We start from the raw sequence: 12,970 nt of genomic DNA on the forward strand, positions 1-12,970 counted from the left end.
GGGCCTTTTCAGTGCCTGCTCCCAGGCTATAAAACTCCCTTTTAAGGGAAGCTAGGTTTGCTCTTTGATGTCCTTCCACCAGCAGGCACAGACTGCTTTATTTAAGGAGGCCTTTAAGTAAGTGAGTCTGGCAGGTTGGGTGCTGTTTGTAATTTTTTTCCCTGTAATTGTTATACTGTATTGCATTTTAATGTATTGTTTTAATCAAGTTGAATTGGTTCTCTAAGCTGCCTTGAGTGTCCTTTTTTTGCAGAAAGGCAGGGTGCAAATAAAATAAATAAATTATATTTCTGTACACATTTTTAGCACATTTTTTATTTAAAAAAACGTGCGCAATAATATGGCAATGGAATGGATGAGACCAAGGAACACCTGTAAAAGTGATACATACCATCCATCCATAGTCTAACATGGCTGAACCCTGTTCTGATGGTGTTACATACTATGGCAGTCCTTATTCAACAGTAAGGTGCTTTATTGTAGGGATTAATGATCATAAGAATATTTGAATAGCACCACTGGCTCAGATCAAGGCTTCATCCAGTCCAACATCCTGTGTCCAACACTGTGTCCAACCAGACGCATCCAGAAACTTTATAAAGGCAAGAGCCTTTCCCTTATTTGCCACCAGTATCAGGTGTCTAGTGCTTCTCCACATAGAGCTTCCATTTAGGGCTATGCTGCACGGAAATGACTTCTAGCTGCATGAAATAAATAGCAGGCAAGGGGGAGCAATCAAGATCAGGACCACAGTGCATGGGGAGAGTGGAATTAACCTGTCCCTCCAGACTCCTGTTAAAAATGGCTTCCCCTAAGCTGCTATTAGCCCTGGATTTAAGTTCTCTTTGGTGCCAACAGGAACCATTGAAAAACATAATGTCCATGAATTTGTCTAACGCAGGTATGGGGAACCTGTGGCCCTCCAGATGTTCAACTCAACTTCCTTCAACTCAACTTCCATCAGCTCCAGACAGCATGTTCAATGGTTAGGGATGATGGGAACTGTACCCAGCAACATCTGAAGGTCAGCAGATTTCCCACCCTGGTCTAATCCCTTTAAAATATTAGCTAGACTAGGTCACCACTGCACCTTGTGGCAATTAATATAAGAACACTATTCCATATAATATTCAATCCTTGTATTCCAAAATCACCCTTATGGATATAATTATTGTGTGCACAAGTAATTTGAATGCATATGGCAATGAATATAATAACATATTCCAAATAATATCCCATCAATTTGGAATCATATTCCAAATTCAGAGTTAAGAATATAATTATTGTTAGTTTGCACAGAATAATTTGAATGCTTAGTTTTTATTTCTGTGAATTATCTTTTCATCAGCAGCAGGTTTGTTTATTTCTTTGGGGGAGGGGGTCTCCATTTTGTTTATGTGTCAGAACAGGCTATTTTTGGAATGGCCAAATGAGAAAATTGGTGTAATGGCTTTAGAATTATATTCTGCTGATTATATATCGCTTGAGCATAGAAATAATAACTGTTTACTGTGAATAATCTTTGTTCAGAGGAGAGGCCCAAGAGTAGGCTAGAGTGAGGAATGAATTACTCTTTATTTCTACACAGCATGATCAGGTCAGGGTTGAGGTTGAGGGCAGGGAGGTTGGAGGGTGGTTGTGAATGCAAAACTTGGCATATGAACAAATAAAGGACCAAATGTTTCATGTCCCTAAGTATGTTGGCTTTTACAGGCACAGTATTCCTGATATTACTAATGGAAGTAATTGCTTGAGCTTTGAAACCAGCTTTTTATTGAAGTCTTGAAAATAGATATCCAAACAAAAATCCAATAAAATTAGCAACCTTTGGATCAAGCTTAGAAACATGCATGGATTTTTAACTCCTTTTTATTACCTTCATTTTCTAGGTCTTCGGGGATTTTCACTATGTAGCTGGTGACACAACGGTCCTATTTAACCATCAGAAATACTGCACAAATGGTAAGTTGTTTGGCACAGCTCTGTTATTACTGGGTAGCTCAAGGAAGGTTTTCAAGGCTTGTGTTTATTGTCCAATGGTTTCTTGTGAAATAGGCAGAAAATGTCAAAGTTCCTTATTTGGATTATTTATTTATTTCTCATGTGCCTATCCTGCCCTTCTCCTGAGGAGCTGTACATGGGGATTATCTCCTTTTATCACCACAACAAACTGTCAGGTGCACCAGACTGAGAAAGCGTGACTTCCTTAAGGTCACCCACTGAGCATCATGGGATTTGAACCCAGGTCTCTATGTTCAAAGTCCAATCACTATACAATACTGACTCTCACCTATGTATCATTTGCTATTGATCTTTATATTGTGATGCACACATTGTTTTAACCAGAATTCATAACCTTCAGGTATTTTACCTGCACACTTGATTGTTTGTCTGTGCCTGTCTGTCTGTTTGTTTCGGCCTTGGTTCAATATTCTGACCTGAATTTTTTATTGATCCCACACCTTGGCCTATCCAAACCTTCCAGACTTCCTCTACTTGCCAAAAAATGTACTTGTACTCTGACCAGTCAAAGCCTATCCTAACTGAGTCCATCACTGGCTGGCGGCCTGTCTACATGAGAAGTTTTCTCTGATGCTGCCATGGCTTAAAGTTGTTAGGCACACATGATGCCGTGGCACTCTGCGGCAAACCTGCCTGAAACCCGCAGCTTTTTCAGAGGCGTTTTGTGCCGCATTTTTCCTTTAAGCCAGCTTCCTCCCCTTCCAGTGCAGTGTGCCCCCATATCCCTGAATTAAATGCAGCTTCTTATGAGTTTTTTTGGGGGGTGTGTGTGTTCTGCTGTTACATCATGATAGGTGGGCTGCCCCCTTTATTTCCTCCTGCATCCCTGCTTTGTGGAATGGCTGTGGGGATTTGGGGAACTCATTGCCCTTAACTGCACTTAAGCAAAGACCAGAACCCCACCAAAGGGTGAACACAAGCTCAGCATCCCTACTCGGAAATAAGGGAACAGCTGATTGCCCCCGTCCAATTTTTAATTTAATTTGCTCCATATCCCTTTTTTTTCGAGGGCGCCAGGTTGGGGAAGTAACTGGTTGTCTCCTTACATATCACTGAGCATAGAAAGGGGGGCTGCGGAGGGAAGCAGGCATGTTATTTTTAAGGGGCGCTGCTTCTCTGCTGCTGCTGCTGCTGCCTCTGCTGGTGCCTCATCTCCTCCCTCTCCTGCATTCTGTAGTTTTCACTGTATCACCCTATCAATACAGTGAAATACTGAGGCTGCAGAGTCCCGCTCCTGGCCTAGCTAGATAGCTAGTACTTGAAACAGCACCACTCTGATTTTCTCAGTGGGAAAAAGACACTTTCAATGGGAAAGCAGGCAACAGAGGCTGCAGACTGAGAATAGGTGAAGCAGCTAGATAACTGCATTTACTCCCTGGAAGTGTGTAACTGGTGTTTTATGACTGGGCAACACAGGCTGCAGACTGTCAATGGGTGAAGCAGCTAGATCCCTATATTAACTCCCTGGAAAAGGAGAAAGGGGGTGGGAGCTCTAACTCCCTGACTGTTGGCTGGAATGGGGCAAAATTGCGCTGGTGAGGTGCTCTCATGGGGAGCCTTCAGATGCTGTCAGGGATAACAATGTGATAGCTGGAGGGGAGAGCCTGGACAGGAGTGGGAAACAAGCCTCTCTCATTGGTTGAGCAGCACCTGCCTGGTTGATGACATTCAGTTCTACTCCCTCCACCCATCTGGAAATATGTTGCTTCCAAACACTGTGTGACCCGTGAAAAGCAGATTTTAAAGGTATTGTACACTTGTCTTTTCTTGCTTCATGTCTCCCTGACAGACCAAAGCCGATTCCATGAAAATCTAGATAATGCTGTAATGCCTTTCTCATCCATTATCATGAAGATCCCCCCAAGTAACTTAAAATCACAATTTGGCAAGTCTATTATTAACTAGAAGAAAATGACCCTGTTGTTTCTATCCTTAACTAATGAGTAAAACAGACATTCAGTTAGTTTGAGGATCTTCACAACAGAATGCCAGACATGTCAGAAAATGAGGGCTTGTTTTTAGACATATCCCAGGAAGGTCAACCACAGCAGGCAGTGCAGGTAACCTTGAGAAATGATTTTCTTTTGATAACATTGGTCACAGGTCTGAAAGGTTCTTTTCTGCACAACCTGCCCCTCTTTAGTGTATGTAGTACATATATATCTACTCCTGATTTTATATTTTGTATCTAGTAGCCTTTGTTTCCTACATGTTATTACATTGCCAATGGAATGGACTTTTAGACACCCAGCCTTTCTACTGAAATTATTGAATTAAAATGTTAAGCTTTATCTGCCTACACCACTTCAGACTGCAGGTGGAGTGTTGCATGTTTGAGTATTTGCTCATGGAGGGTGGAATCCTTCTCATAGAAAATTAAGATATAAGGGAAATGGCAGGGCTGAAGGTGGTGCTGGGGGTTATTGCTTTGCTCTGCACCATGGCAGTTGTGGCAAGGGGTTCCACAGGGCTCTATTTTATCCCCCATGCTGTTCAACATCTACATGAAACCACTGGGGGAGGTTATCCAGAGGTGTGGGCAGAGGTGCCATCAATATACAGATGGCACCCAGCTCTATCTCTCTTTCTCATCAAACCCAGGTGAGGCAGTGGCTAGGGATGTACGAAAGTCAGTTACCTTTTCGAAGGGTGACATTCGCGGTGGGAGTGAGGCGCTCCGTCCCTCCCCCTGAAATTCTCCCCGGCCACAGCCCAACATCCGGCTGCTGGGCAGCCTGCACAGGGACACAAATGGTGGCCACCATTGCTGCTGCCATTTGCATCCCTGTATTTTGCCGTGATAGGCTACATAAGTATTTACATAGCCTATCACAGCAAAAAAAAAAAAAAGGAATGCAAATGGCGGCTATGGCGGCCGCCATTTGCGTTCCCTTTTTTTTTTTGCCATGATAGGCTATGTAAATATTTACGTAGCCTATCACGGCAAAAGACAGGGGCGCAAATGGCATAGTGGCTGCCATTTGTGCCCCTGTCTTTTGCCACAATAGGCTACGTAAATATTTTTACAGCCTATCATGGCAAAAAAAAGGGAATGCAAATGGCGGCGGCTACGGCAGCCGCCATTTGCGTTCCTTTTTTTTTTGCTGTGATAGGCTACGTAAATACTTACGTAGCCTATCATGGCCTCCGCAGGGACGCAAATGGAGTCCCTGTGTTAGCCATGATAGGCTACGTAATTATTTACGTAGCCTATCATGGCTATAATGAAGAAGCAAATGGTGGTCGCAGACATGGCCATCATTCGCAAAGCAGCGAGAATGGCAGCAGGTAAGTGCTCCATTTTGCGCGCCTTTCGTGGGGTGGGGTGGCGGGGGGCTTTGTTCCGCCATGGATTTCGGGGGGCTGAGTGCACTGGCATTTGGCCTCACTGAGATCTGTGGTGGAATTCTCTGATATCCCTAGCAGTGGCTGTTCTGAATCAGTGCCTGGACACAGTAATGGACTGGATGAAGGCCAATAAACTGAAACTCGATCCAGACAAGATGGAGGTACTGTTACTGGGTGGTTCGTCTTCCTGGCTAGGTGATATTCAACCTGCTCTGGAAGGGGTTGCACTCCCCCTAAAGGACCAAGTTCATAGTTTGGGGGTGCTCTTGGACCCAGAACTGTCACTTGAGGCACAGATGGACTTGGTGGCACGGAGCACTTTTTATCAGCTTAGGCTGGTATTCCAACTACGCCTTTATCTGGACAGAGATAGCCTAGCTACAGTTTATTTATTTATTTATTTATTGCATTTATACCCCGCCTTTTTTCCTCTTGCAAGGAACCCAAGGCGGCTTACATCCTCCTCCTCCTCTCCATTTTGTCCTCACAACAACAACCCTGTGAGGTAGGTTGGACTGAGAGTCTGTGACTGGCCCAAAGTCGCCCAGTGAGCTTCCATGACTGAGTGGGGACTAGAACCTGGATCTCCCAACACCCAGTGGAGCACTCTAGCCACTACACCACACTGGCTCTCATTACCCATGCCCTGATAACTTCTTGTCTGGATTACTGCAATGTGTTATACGTGGGGCTGCCTTTGAAAACAGTCTGGAAACTTCAGCTAGTCCAAAATAGGGCAGCAAGATTGTTAACAGGGACTGGCCAACGAGATCACATTATGCCGTAACTTTTACAGCTGCATTGGCTGCCAGTCTATTTCCAGGCCCGATTCAAAGTGCAAATATTAACATTGAAAGTGCTTCACAGCTTGGGGTCAGTTTATCTGAAGGATTGCCTCCTCCCATATGTGCCTGCCCAGACCCTAAGATCATCCTCAGTGGTCCTTCTCAGTGAGCCCCTGCCAAAGGAAGTGAGGCTGGTGGCTACCAGGAAGAGGGCCTTTTCTGCTGTGGCACCCTAGCTGTGGAATGAGCTCCCTAGAGAGGTTCGCGCCTGGTGCCTACATTGTATTCCTTCCAGCGCCAGGTGAAGACCTTTTTATTCTCCCAGGCATTTTAGCATCCAAGTCTTTTAGCTTTGGTGTTTAAATCTGTATTTTAAATCTGTGCATTGCTGCTAGGTTTTATTCTGATTGTATTGTTATATTGTGGTTTTAATACTTTTATATTTTATATAGTTTTATCCTGTGTTTTGTTTTAATTTTTGTGAACCTCCCAGAGATCTTCAGCTATTGGGTGGTATAGAAATGAAATGAATGAATGAATGACAAACCTGTCTAGCTAACTTTGTATGTACATGCTAGTTTTGTATGTACAAGGAGTTGTTTTTGGATGGAGGTACATTCAAACATGTGAATTCCCCCAGCTGAAGCTTGAAATGGTACAGTCCAGGAGGAACACATTAACTGCTTGATTCAGCTGAACATATCAACTGTCCCTAAGTCAGCTTCTAGGCTGCAATACTACCACAATGTTGGAATCACTTACTTGCTCTTTGGGATGTGCCAGTTTCAGAGGTATTTGAACTCTCTCAGAAGTGAAGTAGCTCTTATCCTAATGGGTCTGAAGCAACATAGGCTGTTCCAGAATCTTTGGACCCACTTTGGAGGGTTGGTCAGTTTCATTTTCTTGTAACCCTAAAATCGATAGAATTTTGAACTTCCAACAGGCAAGCCCTCCATAAAAGGTTAACACTAGGTGGGGCAGGGGAGCGAAGGGAGAGGAGTTTTGTGAATGAAAACTCTAGGCTCCGATCAGGGAATGTCTGTAATACAGGGCTCTCCACCAATCACAATGCTCTTGGGAGGGACTTGGAAGTAACATACTAGAAGTTGTTCCGGTGTTTTCAGCGCTCTTTGCAAGTTGACTCTACGTTAGTATACACTTTCAGATTTCAATAAATTATCAACCAATCCATCAACAATGAAACAGGAGCTTGGCAAAGGTCATATTGCCCCCAAGGCAGTTTCTGGGAGGCAGCAGAGGCGTTGTAATCAGTCCCCCCATCCGACACACACAAAGCCTCGTACAGTTTTTCAATCATCAGAATTCCTTAACCCCTGCATCTATTCTTCTGAATATCTGCAGGGAAAATACCCAGGTGCACCTCTGTACTGTATGTCATGTTCATGTAGGGATTGCCCACATAACTACAGAGAAGGTAGGGCATCCTTAAAAAAACAAAACACCTGCATACTTTAAAGGCTCCTTGCACACATCCTGCACCAATTTGTCTGAAATTTGGGAGGCTTCATCCCCTCAAAACATGATCCTGAATTCTGCCAATACATTTTTTAAAAAGTTATAGCCATTTGTAGATTCCCCCATTATAGTCAATGTGGAGACATCAGAAGCTTTGGAAAATGAAATGAAGTGGAACTCCACTTTGGATCCGAACCAAAGCGAGATGTCAGTCTGAAGTGCCAAATTGAAGCAACACACTATCCAAAGTTCAGACATGGATTCTGAAGCAATCCCCCCTACCTCTGTGCACACCCCCTAGTTGTTGTTATTTTAAGTTGTTCTTATTTTAGAAAACTCCTTCTCTTTCTATCCTTGCCTCATTTTATGTTCTTTTAAGTCTCTTAAAAGGCTGCTCAGGCTGATATTTTCTTCAAGTGGTTTTGAACATCTCAGCATACATATGCAATTGTATGCTTTATTGTCCCTATTCTTGAACTTTACTGAAAGCTTTCTGTGATTTTGAGTAACAAATGTCCTTTAAAGCCTGACTACATATCCATACATTGTTCTTACACACTCAGAATGATAGATGAAATGCTTCACACTCCATCTCAATTTAAGATATAATACAATAATACATAAATACAAGTAAACTTACTTGGCATGCATATTTTGTTATTTATTTTTCTGGGAGTTATGCAAATACAATATAAAATATCTTTCAAGTTTCCACTGAGTATCTCGGGGAATTCTTATGGCTAAGTTTCAGTGTCACAATCAACTTTGTTTATAGCAGCAGTGCTGTTGAGGTGAAGATAAGACTCCAGGAAGTACCTCTCAAGTGCCAAAAGCCTTCAGCGTTTATCCTTTTACATTTGTGTCCAACATTCAACATAATTTCTTATTGTCAGCCTTAGGCTGGTGCTAAACTCAAGCCATTCTTTGCTATTCATTATCACACTGAGTGCTCTTAAGGGAGTTTGGTTTCCCTCCACTTCTGGGGAAGATCAATTGAGATAATCTTGGATTAATCCCATTGCGCTTTGGTTTTGTTTATTGCTTCCTTTGTTGTGAAATTTATACAAATTGTAAAATGGAAATTAGTCTATGCTGTTATTCCTTCCGAAATATATGTGCAACAAAAGGAAGTCTGAATCTTAAGTCCTGGATTTAAGATGCACATCAAAAGATCTGTCTATAGCAATTCCAATTACTAACCTTTTCTGTGTAAAACCTATTGTGAGCTCAGTGATGGTAGAATATAACACGCTCAGTCTATTTCTAAAATAGTGCAATCCTATACATGTCTACTCCAAAATAACTCCTAGAATTCAATGGGGCTTGCTCCCAGGTAGGTATATATAGCCAAAGTTTAGCATAAGCACTCAGTGATATTTTTTTTAATGATCTGTGTGCTTCTCATTCAATAAATTGTACATAGTGGCATAATTTATCAGGATCTCATAAAACAAAATAACTTAGAAGCAAGCTCTTAAGAGTTTGGGAGTTCATCTCTTTTGTGTTCTTTTCACACTTTATTTTTCTTACTTTTTAATAGCATGGGAGAATCACTCCCATGTCTAGATATGAGCAAAGATATACTGTGTGGAATACACTGTCTGTCTCACAAGAGATTTGCAACCTCTGAAGCTCTGAAGGGGGCTAAGCAATGCTGATCCATCTTTGTATGAACTATTGACTTGGTCATTTTCACATACTTTTTAAAAATGCCTCTGATTGTTTCCCACTCTTTGTGGATGTTGCTTATCTCGGATAGAAAACGAAAGAGTACCATTTTTAAATCTAATGCATGTTGTAGCCAGCTTGAGTTTTTGTCCTCAAAATGCAAAACCAAAACAAACCCACTTTTAGTGTAATATAGGTGGAAACAGCCTAATTCGTTCTCACAGTACATTTTGTGATCCACCAACAGGAATCACCATTCAGCATTTGCAAATGTGCACCGTGACTTAGTGCAAAGTGTTAGTGATAGGTTAAAAGCCTCATACGAAATCTCTAGTGTTTCCTTCTTTTGGAGCCTGCCTAAAGAAGCATGAGTGTCAAATTTTGGAAGTGGACTGTTTTTATGTATTAAAGGTGGCCTTATTTTCCTGCATTTTATTTTTTAGTACACTCGCAGGACCCTGTGCAATACGTTGCTGTTGGAGGCCTTAACTGCAGGAACTAGGTTAAATTGCATTAGGTTTACAGGAAGTGCCAAAATACGTTTAAAACAGGGGCTTCTCCAATTGCCCGCATAAGCTAAGCTGCAGAATGAAGCTGTAACCTTTTAAGAAGTGAAGAGGTACACCCAGGATCTCTTAGAGGTGTGAAATAATGTTGTTTCAGTTCAAAAATCATCAGAAATTGCCTCGTTTGCAACTCCGAATGGGAGCAGATTTTTTGGAAAAGCTTGCACATTCCTGAACTTGTGGTTGCATTCAAAGAATGTTTAAAAAAGAAGAGGATTTTCACACATTAGCCAATGGAGGGAGTGGGGAAGTACATGCTTTTGAAAAATATGCATGGAAATGTGCACTTTTCCTGTTCAAAATGTGTACCTTCCCCATTCAATTTAAAAAGAAAAGCAAGTCACAAACGAAAACGGGAGCGAGGCAAACCAAGCTTTCGCATCCCTGCTTCTCCCATCCCAGGATTCCTTTCAATGTTATGCAACCCTCTGCTCATGAACACCTGAGAGATTGGGACCTTGTAGTAGGGATCTATGAATTACTGCGGGGGGGGGGGAGGCAATCCGTCCCTCCCCCCAGAATCCTCGCCAGCTGGCTCCGCTCCACGGTGATTCCGCGGAGCTGCCAGCCGGCTCCAAAGCCCCAGCGATATGGCCGCCATTGCCGTATCGCTGGCTGGACTGATGAACTGCGGACGCAAATGGCGTCCAGCGTAGCGGACGCCATTTGCATCCCTGCTCTTTGACATGATAGGCTATGTAAATCTTTACGTAGCCTATTGTGTGAAGGAACAGGGATGCAAATATACCATTTGCGTCCCTGTTTTTTCATGCAATAGGCTACGTAAAGATTTACATAGCCTATCAAGTCAAAGAGCAGGGACACAAATGGCGTAGCGGACACCATTTGCGTCCGCAGTCCATCAGTCCAGCCAGTGATACGGCTATGGTGGCCATATCGCTGGAGCTTCGGAGCCGGCAGCAGGCAGGATCCTCCAGCGAGGACTTCGCAGGGGAGGCGAACGTAGGAGATACGATCCTCCACGGACTTCAGGGGGGCAGATTCAATAGAATCTGACCTCATTGTGGTCCGTGGAGGATTTCTCCGACATCCCTACCTTGTAGGGGTCCCAGGGACACCTCTTCCATTATCTTGGGAAAGCAAAATGTCTTGGGCTAGGTTTAATTTGAAATTCTGGATTATTCAGCCATGCACCAGTAAAAGGGAAATAAAATGGTTTTGTAGCTGTTTGCCAGCAACTTTACTAAAATATATTTGTGCTCCATTATTTTCCTTTCCTTCTCTCTCAAAAAAAACCACATGTTTAAAGTGCATTTTCATTCTTTCTTCCATCAATGGTTGTGGTTCTGCAGGCTACTTGCCTATCTTCCCACATCCTTCTGGCTGTGTGAATCGCTGGGAGATAACTTCCTCCCCATCACTTACCAGCAAGGGGGCTCATGTTTCCTTGCTTCGAAGCCTGCATAATGTTTGTTTTTCACTGTTTACAACTGGGGGCAGGGGGCTTGGTCACCTCCTCCTCCTCCCTGCTTTCTTGCCTTTTTCCTTTTGCACATAGGGGGCTGCAAAATCGACAATGATCTTAATTAAATGTTTTCTCTACCAAAACGACAGCCTCTTTCTGGGGCTGAATTGCAGGCAGCAGACTTTATCACAAAAGACAAAGTCAAATATTTATCAAGGAACAAAAGATGTCTGGGCTGCTTACATCTTGTTTGATTACCTTCCCTCCCTGCCCTTTGTGGAGATGTTTATCGGGACCAGGTTGAAATTCTGATTGGCCATATTATCTACCAATATGTCAATTTTATGTGAAGGATACAATTACATCCTTTGCTTTTAACTGAACAGAAATCATATTGTGCTGTTGATACCTGCTTACTTTGTGTTTGGTGAAGATGTATAAATAAGTAGTTCTTGGCTTGGGACTTCCGAAGTGTTGTAGAAGTTTGAAACTGCTGCTTATCTTGGCTGTCTTAAACTGTAGGTCCTACTGAAACAACTGTAACGTTTAAAGGAAAATTGTTGCTTTTAATTAAATTATTCACCATGGAAACGAATCAGTTTAATGGCCTATGCTGATTTGAATTGGGTAGCTGAATTTCATGGTATAAACGTTGTGATTTTTATTGCAAACAACATCAAACTTTTTATTTATTTATTTATTTTTAGAGAACTGAATACGAGAATGTATGGCTTTTTACAATGTAATACTTCTACATTACTTTATGTTTCTTTTTTTCATGGGATAAGGGTGTATTTGTGTGTGAATAAAATAACCTGTTTACTCAATAAATAGCAAATTGTTCATGTTTCAGGTTTTTATTTTTAAAAAGGAGAAGGTTGGCAGTTAATCATATAACATTGTGAGATGATCTAGCATAGTTAAAAACATGGGACATCCCTATTTCAAACTAGACTTCACCAGGTGGCCTAGGCAAGCCAATATCCATCAGCATTAGCATGTGTATACACTCACTCACCTGTAATTAGGGATGTATCAGAAATTCATTGCAGTTTGTTTTCGATCAGGATTGACCCAGTTTGCACCTTCCAGACTGAACACAGACTCAGACACAATCGACGGTTGAAGTCCATACATTTCTGAGCTTACAATATGGTTTGTGGACACCAAATATGTGTTCAACAGCATGTGTACATTTGAAAAATGCTCATGAAAAAATGTGAACTTCTGAAAAGTATGCACATATACACTTTAATTAGGGGTGTACGAAACCCCGCTTACCTGGCTCCGCCGGGTTCCGCAGGTGGGGGGAGGCAATCTGTTCCTCCCCCCAGAATTCTTGACGGGGGGGGAGGTAATCCATTCCTCCCCCCCAGAATCCTGCCCGGCTGGCTCCCCTCCACGGCCGGGCTGTGGAGCTGCCGGCCGGGCCAACCCACAGCGGGGCCTCCAGCCGCTGCCGGGCTGGTGCGGACGCAAATGGCGTCCTGAGTAGCAGATGCCATTTGCATCCCTATGGTAGCCTGTGATAGGCTACGTAAATATTTACGTAGTCTATCATGGCTAAAGCAGGGACGCACATGGCGTCCCCTACGCCATTTTCATTCCCATTTTATCCGTGATAGGCTACGTAAATATTTAAGTAGCCTATCACGGCTAAAACGGGAACGCAAATGGCG

General features: G+C 42.8%; 1 long non-coding RNA gene across 1 annotated transcript in view; it reads left to right on the top strand.

The window, feature by feature from the left end:
• Positions 1-12,970, top strand: part of LOC146349808 (uncharacterized) — a 294,990-nt gene that overhangs the window by 39,720 nt on the left and 242,300 nt on the right. The window contains exon 2 of the long non-coding RNA XR_014789092.1: positions 1,890-1,962. This is a non-coding gene — a long non-coding RNA (uncharacterized LOC146349808). The remainder of the gene's footprint in view (positions 1-1,889; positions 1,963-12,970) is intronic.

Source organism: Heloderma suspectum, chromosome 3 (assembly GCF_057233095.1).
Source record: "Heloderma suspectum isolate Gila_16-S chromosome 3, 16-S_ref, whole genome shotgun sequence".
In the NCBI taxonomy this organism is placed as follows: domain Eukaryota; kingdom Metazoa; phylum Chordata; class Lepidosauria; order Squamata; family Helodermatidae; genus Heloderma; species Heloderma suspectum.